The sequence below is a fragment of the Prionailurus viverrinus genome, chromosome D1 (genome assembly GCF_022837055.1).
Source record: "Prionailurus viverrinus isolate Anna chromosome D1, UM_Priviv_1.0, whole genome shotgun sequence".
In the NCBI taxonomy this organism is placed as follows: domain Eukaryota; kingdom Metazoa; phylum Chordata; class Mammalia; order Carnivora; family Felidae; genus Prionailurus; species Prionailurus viverrinus.
This window is the reverse complement of record NC_062570.1, coordinates 195,200-209,008: the sequence shown is the minus strand read 5'-3', so window position 1 is coordinate 209,008 and position 13,809 is coordinate 195,200. Positions and strand designations below refer to the sequence as shown.

The 13,809-nt window shown below is 43.5% G+C and overlaps 1 protein-coding gene across 7 annotated transcripts in view; it reads left to right on the top strand.

The window, feature by feature from the left end:
• LOC125175982 (uncharacterized) overlaps window positions 1–13,442 on the top strand; it is a 139,435-nt gene extending 125,993 nt beyond the window's left edge. For all 7 annotated transcript variants that reach the window (XM_047876679.1, XM_047876681.1, XM_047876683.1 and 4 more), the window contains one exon: window positions 13,401–13,442. The gene's annotated coding sequence lies outside the window, so the exon portion shown is untranslated. The remainder of the gene's footprint in view (window positions 1–13,400) is intronic.
• The last annotated feature ends 367 nt before the right edge of the window (window positions 13,443–13,809 follow it).

Sequence of the window (13,809 nt, the reverse complement as noted above, 5' to 3'; positions counted from 1 at the left end):
ACTGAGCTGTATTGGTGAAAAACCGTCGTAGACTTTGAAAGTCAGTTATTTATACTTAAGAGAGTATCGTTCTTTCTTTGGGTGCAGCTGGTTGTTGGAAATAGAACTTAGGAGTTTTCTGCATAGATTGTCTATTTCAGAATGAGCTTTGTTTTAAAAAGTATATTTGCATTCATGCGAGTTGTACAATTATTCTTTTGGGTTGCTAAGTAATACTCCATTGTGTATGTATATATACATACATATATATACCACATCTTTTTATCCATTCATCCATCAATGGACATTTGGGATTTTTCCATACTTTAGCTGTTGTTGATAGTGCTGCTATAACCTTTGGGGTTCACTTGTCTCTTCGAAATAGCGTATCTGTATCTCTTGGATCAATACCTAGTAGTGCAACTGCTGGGTTATGGTAGTCCTCTTTTTCATTTTGTGAGGAACCTACCTACTGTTTTCCAGAGTGGCTTGACCATTTTGCATTCCCGCCAGCAGTGCAAGAGTTCCTCTTTCATCACTTCCCCACCAACATCTGTTGTTGCCTGAGTTGTTAATGTTAGCCATTCTCACAGGGGTGAGGTGTTATCTCATTGTGGTTTTGATTTGTATTTCCCTGATGATGAGTGATGTTGAGCATTTTTTCATGTCTCATTTGGCCATCTGGATGTCATCTTTGGAGAAGTGTTTGCTCATGTCTTTGCCCATTTCTTCACTGGATTACTTGTTTTTTGGGTGTTGAGTTCGATATGTTCTTTATAGATTTTGAGTACTAATCCTTTATCTCATATGTCGTTTGCAAATATTTTCTCCCTTTCTGTTGGTTGCCTTTTAGTTATGCTGATTGTTTCCTCCTCTGTTCAGAAGCGTTTTATTTTAATGAGGTCCTAATAGTTCATTTTTGCTTTTGTTTCCCTTGCCTCCGGAGACTTGTTGACTAACAAGTTGTGGAAGCAAACATCAAAGAGGTTTCTGCCAGCTTTCTCTTCGAGGGTTTTGATGGCTTCCTATGTTGCATTTAGGTCTTTCATCCATTTTGAGTGTCTTTCACCCATTTTGTGTCGTGAATTACATGGAGGGCTGAAGTGAGGGCATATGCGGGTCTGCTGTAGAGTTACTGTGACAGATAGGGTTAGGTGTAGGTTGAGGGTTATGGTGAGAGTTAAGGTTAGGGTTAGGGTTATGTCTGAGGAGACTCCAGGCCCTGACCCCACAGGAGAGCAATTGTCTGCCCGAAGGCCTGAGTGGAGTACACAGGGAGGGTGCGAGTTAGGATTAGGAGTGGGTTCCAAGACCAGACAAAGTATGGTCAATCCTTCAGGGATCCTCTCGAATTCCTGCAGGTGCACTTTGGAATACCCCTCAGGTATCACCTTGTGCAGCTGCAGGTGCACTTTGGAAATGACATGGTGATGTTCCACATTCCATGCCGAGTATTTCTGTACTGATACTAGAATCCATGTACGTGCTGTTGTCAAACATTGGAATTGGGTCCCGATTGGGAGAGAGCATTAACATTGTTAAGGATTCGATCCAGGCACTTCGCCAAGGCTGAAGCAACTCGAGTCTCATGACCTTCGTTTATACAATAGGGTTCGGTTGAGGAATAAGCTTAGAGTTAGGGTTAGGTTAGAGTTAGAGTTAGGGTTAGCCCAGGAGGCTCAAGGGGCTAAAACCACAGCGGTGCAGTTGTCTCCCCAAAGTCCTGAGTTGAAGGCAAAATGGAGGGTGCTGGTCAATATTAGTCTTTGGTTTCCAAGACCAGTCAACTGTATGGGCCACTAGCCGGGTAGGCATCAGGAAACCTCTCAGGCAGCTGCAGCCAGGCCTTGGAAACGACATGCTAATGTACCAGGATCTAGTCCAATGATCCTTCATCTCTCTGAGACCAGGCATGTGTTGTTGTCAGATTCTGGTATTGGATCCCCATGGAGAGAGAGTATTAGCTAGGTTTGAAGTTCAGTCCAGGCTCGTCCCAGGGGGAAAGCAAATCCAGACTCATTATATCCCTCAAGAGTTGAAGTGAGGGCCCAGGCAACGAGGAAGTTTGAGTGTAGGATAATCTCTTAGAAAGGGTTAGGCTTCCATTGACCATTGTGGTTAGATTTACGGTTAGGGTAAGGCCACAGGAGGCTCCAAGTGCTGAAGCCAGAGCACTGCAGTTGTATCCCCACAGGGCTGAGTGGAGGGCACAAAGGAGGGTGCCGGTCAGAATCAGAATTTCTTTCAAAGGCCACAAAATTCTATGGGCCACAGGTCGGGTAGGCCTCAGGAATTCTCTGGGGCAGATGCAGCCGGGCCTGGGAAACGACATGGTGAACTTCCAGGTTCCATGCGGAGTGACCCTGCAATGCTTCTGGACCGCAGGTGTGTGGTGTTGTCAGACGTTGGTATTCAGGCTCCATGGGGAGAGAGCCTTAGCTAGGGTTAAGGTTCGGTCCGGGGACTTCGCCATGGCCAAAGGGACTCCAGTTTCATGATCTCCCTCCAGGGCTGACCTGAGGTCCCATGAGACAGTGTGGCTCAAGTGTAGGAGTACTGTTCGAGGCTGGCTTAGGTTTCACTGGAGGGTTCCGGTTAGGGGTAGGGTTAGATTTAGGGTTAGGTCCAGGAGGCTCCAGGAGCTGCACCCACAGCAGTACAGCGGTCTCCTCGAAGGGCTAAGTTGAGGGCCCAAGGGAGGGTGCAGGTCAGGATCAGTGTTTGGCTTCCAAGGCCACACAACTCTATGGGCCCCTGGTGGGGGAGGCCTCAGGAAGCCTCTCGGACAGCTGTAGCTGGGCCGTGAAATGACATGGTAGCTCCCAGGTTCCATGCTGAGTGACCCCGCAACGATTCTGCACCGTAGGCGCGTGGTGTTGTCAGACTTTGGTTTGGGCACCATGGGGAGAGAGCCTTCACTAGGGTTAGGGTCGGTAACAGACGTCGCCAGGGCCGAATCGACTGCAGTCTCATGATCTCCCTCGAGGGCTGAAGTGAGGGCCCATGTGATGGTGCAGCTAAAGTGTAGGGTTAGGGATCAAAGCCGGCTTAGGTTTTGGTGGAGGGTTCTGGTTAGGGATAGGGTTAGGTCCCAGGGGGCTCCAGGCGCGGAACCCACAGGGGTGCAGTGGTCTCCCCGAAGGGCTGAGTTGAGGATACAAGGGAGGGTGCCAGTCAGGATCAGTCTCTCGCTTCCAAGGCCACACAACTCTATGGGCCACTGGTCTGGGAGGCCTCAGGGACCTCTCAGGCAGCTGCAGCCGGAACTGGGAAATGACACAGTGAGCTTCCTGGTTCCATGCCGAGTAATCCCACACCGCTTCTGGACCCCAGGCACGTGGTGTTGTCAGACTTTGGTATTGGGTCCCCATCAGGAGAGAGCCTTAGGTAGGATTAGGGTTCGGTCCAGGGACGTCGCCAGGGCCGAAGCGACTCCGGTCTCCTGTCTCCCTCTAGGGCTGAAGTGAGGGCCCATGCGACGGTGCAGATCAAGTGTAGGGTTAGGTTTTGATGCCGGTGTAGGTTTCGGTAGAGGGTTCTGGTTAGGAGTAGGGTTAGGGTTAGGGTTAGGTCCCAGGAGGCTCCAGGCGCTGAACCCACAGCGGTGAAGTTGTCTCCTCGAAGAGCTGAGTTTAGGGCACAGGGAGGGAGCAAACCAGCATCAGTCTCTTGCTTCCAAGGCCACACAACTGTGGTATTTGATCTCCATGGTGAGATAGCCTTAGCTCCATTTAGGCTTTGGGCCAGGGAAATCTCTAGGGCTAAGTGACACCAGTCCTGTGATCTCCCTGTGTCAATGATGTGTGGGCACATGCATGGTGCGAGTCATGTTTAGGGTGAGTGTTAAAGATGAGGTGAGGTTTAGGTTCACGTATATACTGTGGGTCACCGTTAAGATTAGGGCTTGGTCACACGAGGCTCGTGGTACTATACCCCCAGTAGGTCAGTTATCCCCCCTCAGGGCTGAGTAGAGCGGTCTAAGGAGGGTCCCAGTCAGGCTGAGTTTTGGGTGCCAGGGCCACTCCTTGCTTAGACCTTAGGAAGTCCCCTGTGGAGCTCCTTCTGGTCTTTGGAAATGACACTGTGTTATTCCAGGTTCCATGCTGAGTAATCCTCCTCTGCTCTGAAGCCCATGTCCGTCATGTGCTCAGACTTAGGAATTGGGTCCCCATTAGGAGAAAGCTTTAGCCAAGGTTAACTTTCGGTCCAGGGACGTTGTCAGGGCCAAAGCGACATCATTGCCATGATCACCCTGGAAGGCTGAATGAGGGTCCATGCGCGGGTGTGGGTCATGTGCAGGGTTAGTTTCGAGTTGGGATGAGGCTTAGTTTGAGCGGTATGTGCGTGTCACAGTTAAGGTTAGGGTTAGGTCCCAGGAAGCTCCAAGCACTGAAACGTTGCAGGGTAGTGGTCTTCCCAGAGGATTGAGTATAGGCCTCATTGGAGCGGCCTGTTCAGGCTTAATCTTTGTGATCCAGGGCCAGCTGTATGTGCCATCTTCAGTTGGGCCTCATCATCGCTCTTGTGCAGCATCATGCGGGCATTGGAAATGTCATGATGATGTTCCATGTTCCATGCCAAGTAATCCTGCACCGCTTTGGGCCCATTGTTTGTGGTGTTCTCAGAGATAGGAATTGGGTCCCCATTCAGAGATATCCTTAACTAGGTTTAATGTTCTGTCCAGGGACTTCACCAGTGCCGAGGTGACACCATTCTTGTGTGTCATGTGTGTTGGGTTAGGGTTTGGGATTGGGTTTGGTGTTAGGGGTTAGGATTACGGTTAGGGTTGGTGTTAGGTGTTAGTGTTAGGGGCTAGAATTCGGTTTATGCATTAAGGTTGGGTTTAGGGTTATGGTTAGTGTTTTGGATTATGGTTAAGTGTTAGGGTTTGGAGTTAGAGTTAGGTTTAGGCATTAGCTTTGGACTTGGGTTAGGCTTAGGTTTAGGATTATGGTTTGGGTTTGAGAGTTAGGGTTATGGTTAGATGGTAGAGTTAGGGATAGGTGTTAGCATTAGTGTTAGGGTTTGCGTTAGGTTTAGGGATAAGGTGAGGTCTAGGTCTAGGACTTTGGATTATGGGTTAGGGGATCGGATTAGGGGTTAGCATTAGGGTTAGTGTTAGAATATTATGGTTAGGGTTAGTGTTAGATTTTTGGTTTACAATTTTTGGGTTAGCAGGTAGAGTTAGAGATTTAGGGTTAGGGTTTTAGGATTAGAGTTTTAGGAATAGGGTAAGAGGGTTAGGGTTAGTACGGGATATGTTTACTTTTACGTTTTGGTAGGGTTAGGGTTGGGTTTAGAACTAGGGATAGGGGCAGGGTTTAGTATTAGGGCTATGGTTAGGGTTAGCTGTTAGGTTTAGGACTTGTTGGGATTTGGTTAGTGTTAGGGTTAGGGCTTCAACAAGAAGTAGGTCATATTTGCACTCCCACTTGGAGCGGGAGGTTGTTCATGCTAGGACACCATCCTCCATCTGTGTGGGATTTCGTTCATTTTATCGCCCCTGTCTCCCTGCACTGGAGGTTGTTTTTGCCTCGCCCCATTCCAGCTTGGTTGTGGAGTGTTTCACGCCATCACCCTGCCCTCTCTCGGTGTGGTAGGATTTTGCTTACTGCCTTATCCATTTTCTTCCTTGGGTTGCATACTTTTAATCTTGATATCATTTATTTCCCCTCTGATTTGAATTTTTTTCTTCATTCTGCTGTTTGGAGGTTTTGTTTGTTGTCCTCTGTCTGGCTTTTATAGTTATAAGTTCATGGAGTTTACTTCAGGGTTTTCTTTTTCTTGATGCAGACCTGTATTGCTATAAACTTCCCTGATAGAACCAGTTTTCCTGCTTTACAGAAATTTCGATTGCTGTGTTTTCATTTTCATTTGTTTCCATGTCATTTTGGATTTTGTCTTTGATTTCTTGGTTTAGGTATTGATTGTTTAGTAGCATGTTATTTAACTTCCATTTTTTTGAGCCTTTTCAAGATTTTTTTTCTTGTTGTAGTCTTCTACTTTCATAGCATTGTGGTGTGGAAAGACACATGGTATGACGTTGATCGGTTTGATTTTGTTTTGGCTTGTTTTATGATGTAATATTTTATCGAGTGTGGGAATATTCCATGTGCACATGAAAAGAATGTGTATTGTGCTGTTTTAGGCTGCAATGTCTAAAATATAAGGTTTAAGTCCATCTGGTCTACTCTATCATTCAAAGTCACTACTTTCTTGTTGATTTTCTGATGTAATGATCTCTCTATTGATGTCATTTGGGTGTTCTAGTGCCCCACTATGATTGTATGACTATCAGTTCTTGAGGTTTGGACTGTTTTGTGTATTTGGATGCTCTCAGGTTGAACGCTTATATGTTTACAATTGTTCTATCTTTTTGCTGGATGGTACTTTTTATTAGTATAGTGTCTTCTTTGTCTCTTGTTACAGTTTTCTTTTTAAATCTATTTTTTCTGATGTAGGTATGGCTACTGCGGTTTTCTTTTGATACTTTTGTTTTTCAACTAGTCTTTTGTAGGTGGAAATATGGGTCCTATATTGTATTCATTCTATCACCCAGTGCTTTTTATTATGAGGAGAGAGAGCACAGGCATGGTAGGGCGGGTTGGGGGGAATGGGGGAAGAGAGAGACAAAGAGAGAAAGGGAGAGAGAGAATGAGAATGAGAATGAATCCTCACCAAGTTCCACGCTCAGTACAGAGCTCAATTGGGGCTCAATCCCATGATCCTGGGATCATAGCCTAAGCCGAAATCAAGAGTCGAAATTTCAAGTGATTGAGCAATCCAGTTGCCCCTATCTGGCACCCAGTGCCTTTGATTTGAGCATTTATTCTGATACCATTCAAAGTAATTGATAGACATGTACTTGTCCTATTATCACTTGATGTTGGTTGTTTCTGAATTTTTCTGATCCTTTCTTCTCTTTCTCTTTTTTTTGGTTTGCTGGGTTTCCTCACAATTTCACAGTTGAAATTGCTTATCTTTATACTCTGCATATGTATTAGTGGTGTTTGTTCTGTGGTTATTATGAGGTTTGTACCTAACCACTTCTGCATATAGAAGTCTATATTAAGTTGATAGTGGCTTAAGTTTGAACCGGTTCTTTACTCCTCTCCTCCCCGTGTTGTAGCTATGTACTGTTCCTATTTCAAAACCTTTCATATCCTGAATACCTTGACTGATGTTTTACAGATTTACACATTTGTATTGCTTTTGCATTTCACACTTTAATATGGTCACTTTAGGTGTTTCTTTTCCACTTAAAGAATCCCCTTTAACATTTCTTGCAGGGGTGGTTTGTTGGTTGTGAGCTCGCTGGGTATTTATTTGGGAACCTCTTGATCTCTCCTCCCATTTGAATAATAGTTTGCTGGATAAACTCTCTTTGGCTGCAGATGTTTTCCATTCAGCACCTTTACCATACCATGCTGGTCACTTACAATTTCAAAGTTTCTTCTGAAAAACATCCAGTGATAACCTTATGGGGTTTCCCTTGTAGGTAAATGTCATCATTTTTCTGCTGTGAAAATTTTTCTTGATCACGACATTTTGGGTTTTAATTACTATATGACTTGGTGTGTGTCTGCTTCTTTTGAATATATTGGGGGTTCTTTGTGCCTCCTGCTTCTGGATCTGTCTCCTTCTCCTCATTAGGGAAGTTTTCATCTATTGTGTCTTCAAATAAATTTTCTGATCCTGATTTCTCAGAGTTCTGAAAATGAGAAATAGGACAGAAAAGACCTATTGAAGGTTCTCTGATGATCCACTGGATTTGCATGCGTGGAGGATAGATTTGGGACTCAAATGAACAACTACCTTTAACTTCAAAGAACTAGAAAAAAAAAACAATCTATGTCCAATGTTCTCAAAAGGGAGAAAGTAATCCATACGAGAGTGCAAACCAATGAAACTGAGACCATGAAGTCAATAGAAAATATGAAGAAGACCAACAGGGGTTTTCAGAAGAGTGAAACAAAATTGTCAAGACTATACATAGACTATGGTAAGACAGAGAGAGGACCCAATTCAAAAGAATTATAAATAGAAGACATTACGCCTTATACCAAAGAAACATAAAGGAGACAAAGAGGCGACTATGGCCAAATTAGATGCCAGCAAATTGCCTGCCTAGAAGAAATGGATAGGTTCTTAGAAACACACAACCTACTAAGACTGTACCAGGAAGAAATAGAAGGTTTGCACAGACCCATTAAAGGAAGACTGTATCAATACAAGAAGATAACCACTGTAAGTAAATTGAATCAGTAATCGAAGTTCTCCCATGGAAGAAAAGCCCAGGACCAGGTGGATTCACTGGTGAATTTGACCAAATGTTTGTAGAAGAACTAACAGCAGCCATCTCACTGATTCAAAAGGAATGAACACCACCAAACTCATTTCATGACACTGGAATTACCCTGGTGGGAAGCCAGAGAAGGATACTACCTGAACAGAAATCTATAAGCCAGTATCCCTGTGATGAATGTAGATGAATAATTCCCAATAATGTGCAGGCAAACCAAATTCAGCATCACATTAAAAGGATCATTGACCGTGATGAAAGGTTTTTTCCCTGCAAAGGCAGGATGTTTCAGAAATGCCAATCAATCAATGTGACCCCTCACATAATTGAATGAAAGAAAATCAACCAGAAACAAGATTCTTAACTATAAATAGCAAACGGAGGGTTACTATAAGGGAGGTGGGCGGGGGGATGGATTAAATGGGTGATGGGCTAAGGAGGGCACTAGTAGTGAGGATCACTGGGTGTTGTATGTAAGTGAATGATGACTAAATTCTATACCCGAAAGTAATATTACACTGTATGCTAACCAACTGGAATTGAAATAAAAACTTGAAAAAATAAATACTAAAGAAAGACATAAACACATTTAAACTAAACTAAATAAATACATTTTAAAAAATAAAAAGAAAACTCATGTGATGATGTCAATAGACACAGAAAAAAAGTTCTGAGAAATTTTGGTATCCATTTGTGCTAAGAAACTCTTTAAAATTCAGTGTAGAAGGAACATATCTCAACATAAGAAAGGCCATGTGTGTGAAGCCCACAGCTAATATCATATTCAATAGTGAAATTGTGAAAGATTTTCCACTAAGATCAGGCACAAGACAAGGATGCCCTAGATATGTGAAGGGGATTGGGTGATGCAGGCTTCTGGTTATGCAATGTATGAATCACAGATAGAAATATAGCATAGGGAACATAGAGAATGGTACTGGAGTAGTGATGCATGGTGACAGATGATAGCTACACCTGTGTTAGGGTATAAGAAAGTATACATTTGTCCAATCACTATGTTGTTCCTCTGAAACTAATGTAACATAGAGTGTCAGCTATTCCCAAGTAACATGTTTTTTTTTTTTAAATAAGGTAAAGGACTGAAATAAAAAGTTTAATGTAAAAGAACCTGTTAATATCTAATCAAGAAATGCAGTGAAGTCCCAAAATAGAAAGTCACCGTATCAAATTCTGTAGCCTTCCTATACACTAACCCAATTATCTAAGAGGAAGTAAAGAAAACAATCCCATTTACAATAGCATCAAAAACAATAAAATGTATAGGAATAAATTTAATCAAGGAAGTGAAAAATCTCTCTACAGAAAACTGTAAAACCTGTGTGCAGGAATGGAGGAAATTCAATTTGGGTGAAAGAAAGAGGAGAACACACAAGTCAGTGAAAAGCCATCTCATGTCCAACTTTCGGAGGAATTAATACAGATACAATGTCCATATTACCCAAAGCCATCTAGAGATTCAGTGCAATCTCTATCAAGACTCCGATGCAATTTTTATGCAATTAGAAAATCATATCCTAAAATGTATTTGGAACCACACAAAGACCCCAAGTAGCCAACGCAAGAAAGAACAAAACAGGAGGCATCACATTTCTTGATTTCAAGCTTCATTTTAACACAAAGAAATCAATGATGTCACTGGCATAAGCACACACACAAGACAATGGAACAGAAATTGAGAGCCCAATCTAAACCCATGCATGCACAGTCACCTTGTATTTGACAAGGGAGTCAATAATACACAGTGGAGAAGAGTAGTCTCTTGAATAACTGGTGCTGGGAAAATTGGATATTCACATGTATAAGAAGAAAGCTTGGTACCATATGTTACACCACTCCCTAGAGAGTGAAAGGAAGAAACAGAGAGATGTGGTAAGAGAGAAACAGAGACAAAGAGGAAGTACAAGGTGGAAAGTAGAGACCTGGTCCGGGTATGTGGACACGGTTAGATGGGCCAGGGGAGAGGGGATGTAGGAAGTGGCTCTGAGTGCTGGGGCAGAAAGGGCTTGTATCATGGGCAACAGAGTTCCATGACCCCAAGACTCCAACATCCCTGGGTCCAAGTTCTTCAGAGGCCATTGGAATTGAAAAGATGGGTAGCCCTCATTTCTTCTGGAATTGTGAGGCTCAGCCTCACGTTCTGTCATGGAGAGGGATGTCTTGAGGGAGAGTGTGCTGCTCTTTGGCAGGTAAACCCCAGAGCCTGCCCTGTGGGGAGGTGTCCCAGGGCCATCTCCCTCAATGCCCCAGGCCCTGTTGGAATCTGTCTAATCCTTTCTTCTATTTCTCTTTTCTATGGTTTTCTGGGTTTATTTAGTAGTGCAGTGGAAATTGCTTGTCCTTATACTCTGCACATGTATTAGTGGTGTTTGATTTGTGTTTACTATTAGGTTTGTATGTAACCACTTCTGCATATAGAAGTCTATATTAAGTTGATAGTTGTTTAAGTTTGAGCTAGTTCTTTACTCCTCTCCTCCCCGTGTTGTAGATATGTAGTGTCATATTTCAAAACCTTTCATATCGTGAATAACTTGGCTGATGTTTTCAGATATATTCATTTTTATTGCTTTTGTGTTTCGCACTTTAATACTGTCACTTTAAGTGTTTCTTTACCACTTAAAGAGTCCCCTTTAACATGTCTTGCAGGGGTGGTTTGTTGGTTGTGAAATCCCTGAGTATTTATTTGGGAACCTCTTGATCTCTCCTTCCATCTGAATGATAGTGTTGTGGACAGACTCTCTTTGGCTGCAGATGTTTTCCATGCAGCAACTTTACCATACCGTGCTGCTCACTTACGGCTTCAAACTTTCTTCTGAAAAACATCCAGTGATAACCTTTTGGGGTTTCCCTTGTAGGTAACTGTCAACTTTTGTTTTCCTGCTGTGAAAATTTTTTCTTTATCACGACATTTGGGGTTTTAATTGCTATACGACTTGGTGTGGATCTGCTTCTGCTGAATATATTGGGGGTTCCTTGTGCCTCCTGCTTCTGGATCTGTTTTCTTCCCCGCATTAAGGAAGTTTTCATCTTTTGTGTCTTCAAATAAATTTTCTGGTTCTATTTCTCAGAATTCTCAGAATGAGAAATAGGACAGGAAAAACCTATTGAAGGTTCTCTGCTGAGTCACTGGATTTGCATGCGTGGAGGATAGATTTGGGACTCAAATGAACAACCTACCTTTGACTTCAAAGATCCTGTTGGATTCCCCCCTCCCCCCACCAGCTGGCCTTCCTCAAGTTCTGAACCCAGCCATCAGGCATTGTGTTGCCCCCAGGTCTGGCAGTCTGGACCTGGCAGAGGTGGACTAGTAATATTGATAAAAAAAAAAAAAAAACATTTGACAATAAGGTCCATATCCTCCCTCTGGGACTAGAGGTGTGCATCCAAATCATAGGTTGCTATCCTCCAGTCCACAACGAATCTGAGGATTCCAGAAGGTAGGTGGACCCTTTAAAATACCATAGTCTTCTCTTACATCAAATTCAAAGACATTTTCTTGTTCCAGATTTCTTTTAATTCTGAAGAGATGGCAATTAGTAATTGAAGGCATAATGGTCCTATAGGAAATTGACCTATATGACTGATGGACATTATTTCATCCATCCGTATCCCTAAAGCACATTTGATTGGAAATATTAGCCAAGGATACATACTGTAAATTTACAACAGATGTGTAGCTCCCTGTAAGTTGCATTCTGACCTTGTCACATATGTGTCATCAAAGATATTATTAGTGACTTTTCAGATAAGCTTTCAACATCAAGAAGGTGATGTTAGAGAATCTGGTATAAATGGAAATTCACAGATTCTAAATGAGGAATGATTTTTCATTTTTAATGTTTCTTTTTTTGAGAGAACCCGAGCTGGGGAGGAGGGAGAGAGTGGGAGACACTGAATCTGAGGCAGGCTCGAGGCTCTGAGCTCTCAGGACAGAGCCTGACACGGGGCTCAAACTCATGGATGCAAAATCATGACTTGAGTCAAAGTCAGACGCTTAACTGACTAAGCCATCCAAGCGCCCCAGGAATGATAGTTTATTCGCAAAGAAGAAGAAATTAAAGATAGTGTAAAGGATGTCTATTTTTAATTGAAATATTGTTCACACATTTGTTGTGTTAGTTTTAGGCATGCATTGTAGCCCTTCCACATGTCTGTACATTATGTTGTACTTAACCACAAGTGTAGCTATCATGTGAAAGCATGCAACAGTATTATCACAGGATTGACACCATTACATTGGCTGTCCCTTGTATCCCTAGGACTCATTCATTCCATAGCTGGAAGCCGGTATCTCTCTCTCTCAAAGGTGTCCATTCTTTATCTAACCTATGTATTTTGGTGGTAAATAAAATTACCTCTTTCTTGTTCAGCATGTGTAAATTGGCGGTCTATTTTTCTGTGAACATTGCTTAAAACATTAAAAATGATGTCATTACGTTAATAAATTCGGTTTCATTCTTCATTAACAAGAAAGGAGAAGAAAAGATTTGTGTTCCAGGCCCTGTCACTACAACCCTTCCCAATGTGGAGAACAGGCTTAGTTGCTCAGAGCACCTTTGGTCTCTCAGCTGAGCAACCAGGGCCTTCCACATTGAAGGAATTCCCATGGTGGCCAGCAGAGAGAGCTCGAGCACCACAGACCGGGAGGGGCGGGTTCCTCTGCTGGGCAATGATAGCCAGCAGAGGGCGCACCATCTGCTTTTCTGACCCAGGGCACCTCAGAGCAGGAAGGGCTTCTATTGCTCTCAGAGGACTCAGGCCTCTGCTGGCGCCTCAGTACAGACAGCAGAGCTGCATTTCCAGCAGGTTCTGCCACCCGCCCCAGGGGAGACCTTGGGAGCTTAGCAGCAACTTGGCATCTCCTGAGTCGCCAGAGAGAGGCTGTCTTGTTGTACTGAGTGCTGAGCAGGGAGCGCCAGGTGGCTTCACTGGTCAAGCTGGTTGCTGAGCTGCACAGGCCTTTGCATTTTCTGGGCTGTTCCCGTGTTTCATTCCACCCCTTCCAGGACAGTTTTTGAACAAGACGTATTTTACTAAAGGACTCGTGGATTGCGGGGTCTCACGACATCACCTCATAGATGCAGTCGTTGGTTTGCTCCAGATTCAGGTTTGTTTCCGGGAAGGAACCCTAACAGAAATTCAGAAGCACGGGAGCTGCATTCAATTAGGACGTGGATACATGAAATGCTCGTCTCAGGACCTTCTAGAAGAATGAGCTGGGACCCATGTTCCGAGTCCTGCTGGACCCAGAGACCAAGGTAAGGGCAAAAACTGTCCCACACATCATACATGCTTTTTAAAAAATTTCATGGTTATTTTTCCACCCTAGTGAAGTGATTGAACACTACCGAAAACCCGGTAGGTAAGTCTCAGTAACCTTATGTTATCTTTTAATTTAAATTCCACTGAGTGAAGACACAGTGTAATATTAGTTTCAGGTGTCCAATATAGAGCAACACTTCCACACGTCACCCGGTGCTCATCCCAGGTGCACTTCTTAATCCCCATCA